The sequence below is a fragment of the Lolium rigidum genome, chromosome 1, assembly GCF_022539505.1.
Source record: "Lolium rigidum isolate FL_2022 chromosome 1, APGP_CSIRO_Lrig_0.1, whole genome shotgun sequence".
Lineage (NCBI taxonomy): Eukaryota > Viridiplantae > Streptophyta > Magnoliopsida > Poales > Poaceae > Lolium > Lolium rigidum.
Window position 1 is genome coordinate 120,381,796 of NC_061508.1, and position 5,553 is coordinate 120,387,348.

A 5,553-nucleotide genomic window follows, 5' to 3' on the forward strand; every position below is an offset into this window, starting at 1 on the left:
AAGTCTCCGCCGAGCCGATCCATGCCACGCTCAAGTTCCGAGTCCAAGTGCACAGACACTCGTCTACACACACACACGCCCGCTCACGTGGCCGTGTGCATGCAAGACACACACACACAGTGAGTCACCCAAAGGGAAAGGTGGAGCTGTCGACCAGGGATGCAATGGTTGGCCATATAAAGGCTTTTCACAGCCAAAACCCTAGTCACTTGCTTCAGCCATCGACAGGCAGCAGTGGTAAGTCACCAAGAACATCAAGAATAGCTCAAGAACACCAAGAACAGATGAACAGCTAAAGCTGTTTCATCCACTCCACAATCACCGTAAATTAAACCAAGACCACAAGCTTGCTAGGAGGAGCAGGCAAGCAAAAGGCCGACGACGAAGCAAACCCTCTACACCAACAATATTTCTAGGAGCCGGAGTGAGGTATACCAATCATCATGAACAAACCGGATGGTTTTGTTCATAAATAAGCATATGCACCAATCACACATAAGCAAAAGGGTAGATACCCTATGTTTGTGTCATCCTATGGCTAACTAGTCATTTGGTTCAAGCAAACATAGAGAACAGCCAGTAGAGATCATCCAGGGAACATTGGTTGTGTCTACACATGGACACAACCAGAGAAATCCAACATGGATTCAAAACCCTGGCCAGATACCATGGCTCACTTGACAACCAGAGCTAGCTAAGCCATCAGACAGGATAGACTATCATGTGTCTATCTTGTTTATCAACATCAAAGCTACTGGTAATTCACCAAGTGATTAGCCAGTGAGCACCTATTCATCAAAGAAAGCCAACACAAGTGGGAGCTACCCTAACGAAGAATGAATTCATCGTCGTGGCTACCTCAACCACACCACAAAATCCTACGGATAAGCTCAAGCACATCTATCATTACCCGGATGGGTTCAAAAGGGAGCTAGGGTACCAAACGAAGTTGGCATCCCTCTAGCTCTACTAAATCAACCCATATGATCATCACTGCAAGGCGCTTCACATCATTTATCTACTCAATTAAGCAAGGTAACAGAGATAAATGAATTACACAAGTAACCGATGCACTGCAACCTTGCACATGATCCGGAAGATCACCGCAAGCAATAATCAATGCTTGAGTAAGCAATAGAACCCACTAGCACAAGTGTATGAGTCACACAGTACCGAATGAGCACCGGATAGGCACCGCTGTAAGCATAACAAATAATCATCAAGTAAATGTTGATCATAGGCTCACTAGTGCTTGCTAGCATCGGAAACAAGATGACTATAAGCAATCCTAGCACCGAAATGAGCTAGTCACCGAAGAAATTACACACAAGCTTTAATCGAATACTCGATATCGAAATAATAATCATATGATTGTATCCGAAGCACATCAAAGGTTTGATGAACTACCGGATCTTGCTAAACCAATACATCACTTATCACTAATCACGAAATTATACCATTAAGCCAACAAGCAATGCTCAATTGAGCATGCTCATCAATTTGAGCACAAGGAACAAGCACACTAATGCTCGAAACTTGCCAAATTGCAAGTAATACACACGTAACCCAAGCTAGAGCAGCATACATGAACACACTTGATATCTAGCAAGCTTAGTAACAAGAACAGGGCCACATAGAAAGAATTAAGCAAGAAAGGAGAGCATGGCAACCAATTAGATTAGGAATTCTTGCACAGAGATATGGTAAAGCATCACACAACGAATAGCACATGCCTTGGGCAGGCAAGCACATCACAAGTAGTGAAGCTAGCACGAGCATGAGCAGCAGTACAAGTACATGAACTAGAGCTAGGCCATGGCGGCGACGAGTAGCACAAGCAAGACAAGCATCGGAGCAGCAGAAGAAAGCGAAGCATGCGCACACACCGCGAGCCGGGCGCGACGAGAGCACCAGCACGGCAAGCATCTCCATGAGGAGGAGCAGCCGCGGCCTGAGACGGAGGAGGAAGAAGAAGAGCATGCAAGAGTGAGAGAGAGGAGGGGATCGGAGGAGGCGAGTACCTGGAGCGAGTAGACGACTGGCGCAACCATGGCGGCCACGGCGGCGGCGGCACCTAGCCAGGCCAGGCCAGGCTCCTTCTAGCGCCGCAGCGCTCCGCACCACGGCGGCGAAGGCCACGGCGGCGCCATCACACCAGAGGCGCCGATGAGCACCGTACCATCGAGCGGACGAACACGATGGGGATCGGCGAAGGGGGCGGAAAGGACCAGATCGACGCCGATGATCTGGTGCGCCGTCACGAGGCGGTGCAGATGCGCCCCATCTCGCCGACAGCGATGGCCGGAGGCGGCCGGAAAATATCGGAGAAGACGGCGGCGACCACGGCGTCGCCGCAGCTCGTCGTGGTTAGGGTTCGGACACGAGGGAGAGAGAGGGAGAGAGTGAGTGGGTTGGCCGGACCAGGTGGGTCGGCCAAACCTAACCCGTTGGGCCACCCGACAGTGGGGCCCAAGGGCAAATTGGTCTTTTCACAATTCAATAAATAACCTGAAAATTTGAAATTCAATAGAAAATTGGTAAGAGCTCTAAAAAAATAATTAAAAATATGTAAATGGATCAGCATAAAATTCTCTATTTAAATAAAATACCAAACAGAATTTTTGAAGAAAATTAAGAATAAATCTCATTTTGATGATTTAAATAATAATTTAAATCACACATATTATTTTCAAAAATGAAAATAAGTCCATTAATGCAATTGGACTTTAAAAACACCTTGACAATATTTCAGGGTTGTATTTACCCTAAATCAAGTATCCACAAGTTGTTCTTAATATTAACCTCTCACATGAAATAACAACGACATCGGAAGGGGGGAACAACCCTAAAACTGGAATCATGCATAATTGCTTCTTTAACCATTGCCCTTATCGGACAATGATGCTATTTTTCAGAACCGAGAGGACAAGGGTCAGTCCACACCATCCAACTGCAAAACTTTGCAGTGTTCAGGCAAGTTCATCACTTGCTCATGTCATTTGAGTATTTCTATCAAATTACTTGCAAAGTATTATGGTTATCACTATTGCATAAAAACCCAAAACCACTACTTTCATTACTATGAATATGACTATGTGGTGGGCAATGGAACCATGGATTGTGTTGATATGGTGGAGGTTCCATTGCAAGGGTTAATATCCATCTAGGATTAAACAACAAATGTCGCCAAGTGATTCTTGTGCCGTAATACCCGTGTTAACCATAAGATCCGGAGTGGGACGGAGTAGTCAAAAGTGTTTCCACCTCTCGTACATCAACGGATGCGCTTACCGTAGACACTTGACCCAGGTTGGGCAAGCGGTGGGGTGGGGATCCCATTCTAATTCCCCACGGTAAGTGGTCTATGATGGGTTGCGACTACCGGCGAAGGAGTTTGGTTAACGAGTCCCAAACCGTTGTCGTGGTCGGGGTCCATCCTTAATTGGTGTAAGAGGACCGACGAGGACCCGTGGTCGGGGTATGCAACAAAGGGTGGGTGTGCGAGGTAGCGGAGGAACATGATTGGCTAGACCTTATACCGGGCCTCACACCGAAGGAAGTGTGGACGGGAAAGCTGCCCGGTTGGCACCAAGGTTAAGATCTCTTATGGGTAAAGTAACACACCTCTGCAGAGTGTAAAGAACTGTGACCTGTCACTCCCTGTTCCGGGATAAGGAACTGCGAACGCGGCCGGAAAGGAACTCCATGAAGTTCTAGTAAACCGGTGAAGGCTGACGGACATAGCTCTTTGAAATAAAAGCAATCTCTTGAAGAAATGTTTACCAAAACTTGCATTGGTATTAGACTTTCTGGTCTAATATCGTAGCTAGTGCATTAAACACCTCTTATCTATAATGAACTTGTTGAGTACGCTCGTACTCATACCACTCTTAAATCCCATGCTTAGATTGTCTGAATCATCTGGAGGAGGACTACGACAACAATGAAGGAGCCGAGATCATCGGCTATGATGAACCAGACCTCTCAGGAGGTGTTGAAGGCGTAGACTATCTCATAGTCTACGGATCCGGGGAGGCTTCCGGAGGAGAACAAGCCTAGAGATGTCCGATAGTAGTAGTAACCGAGCAGCCCGAACTCTTAGTATTTAGCTGCTCGAGGCAATAAATGTATAGTTTAATGAGACTCTTATATTGTAAGCTAAGTTGGGTTCACCTCGAACCCAGGAGTATTCCTCTGAGGACCCAGGAGGAGCTCCTAGACAATATATGTTTGATGCTTGTAATAATAAGTGAATGAGTTATGGACCCTGCTATGTTCTGTTGTACTACTCTGAGGGATATAATATTCGCGGAATGGTACTTCGTGAATGTTATATCAACGACTGGCATACTACAACATGCAGTGGTATGCAGGATCACCACAAATTGTGATAAGTTGTGCGTGATACTACTGAATACTGAATCTTGCCCTTGCCGTAGGACACCCCTGTGGAGGACAAGCACTACTGCACAATGCTAAGCCAAGCCAACGAGTTCGGGACAAGGAGAACATGACAAAGGGATTGAGGAGCACCCCTAGCCATCCTCCTAGGGCACCCCCGGAAGAAGGCTAAGGGATGGCGGATTGGGGCAACCAGGCCAAGGTGTGGCCTTTACTGCCCCGAGACAGCTGCCTGCGCGACAGACAAAGGTGATAGCTCGCTGCCCAAGCTGTCAATCGATCAAGGCCACGTGGCCGTCAGGCAGATGGGCGGTGCCGGTGGCCAATGGATGGCCACAGGAAGTGCGATGACACACTCGACTGCCCAATCTGTCAATCGAGTGTGTCATCGCACTTCCTGTGGCCATCCATTGGCCACCGGCACCGCCCATCTGCCTGACGGCCAAGTGGCCTTGATCGATTGAGCCCGGGAACGCCCTTGGGCGGTACTCGGACTAGCCATTGTGGTGGCCCCTTGTGGTATAAAAGGAGGCGCCTCACTGGCGTGCAGGAAGGTCGGTCAAATAAAGTTAGCAAGGTTGGATCAATCGTAGCACGACCGCACCATTGGAGAAGGGAAGAGCTTAGTTGTGAGAAAGGAGAGAGCCAGAGCTGTGTGAAGAAGATCATACGTGAGAAAGAGAAAGCTCGGGAGGTGTAGAAGCTAGTGAAAGCGTCCTCCCACCACTAGAGAGTTCATCATCTTGTACACTATCCACCCCAGATAATTCACCTTACTTCATAACTTATTTGATATTAATCTATCGCTAAAATGATGATTTCGTTATATTTGTTTGCAAGTAGAGTGAGACTTTTCTTCTGTGTTTGCAATGACATTTTTCGGTTAATTGGACTTTTACATGGTCATGTATGCTAGAAAACACACTCAGCTGAAAGTCTAACTTTCTGAGCCAAATTATCAACGAAGATTTAAAAGACGGTGCATCCAATGCAACTTCCATATCTAACCATACTTATTTCAACTTAAGGCTTTTATCAGTGCGAGATTTCCAATCTCCTAGGTTAGTTTTACAATTTGCACCAGCGTGACAACTTACAGTCAAATTTACTATCATTTACAAATTCGAAACGTATTCTCAGTTCCCACTAGAC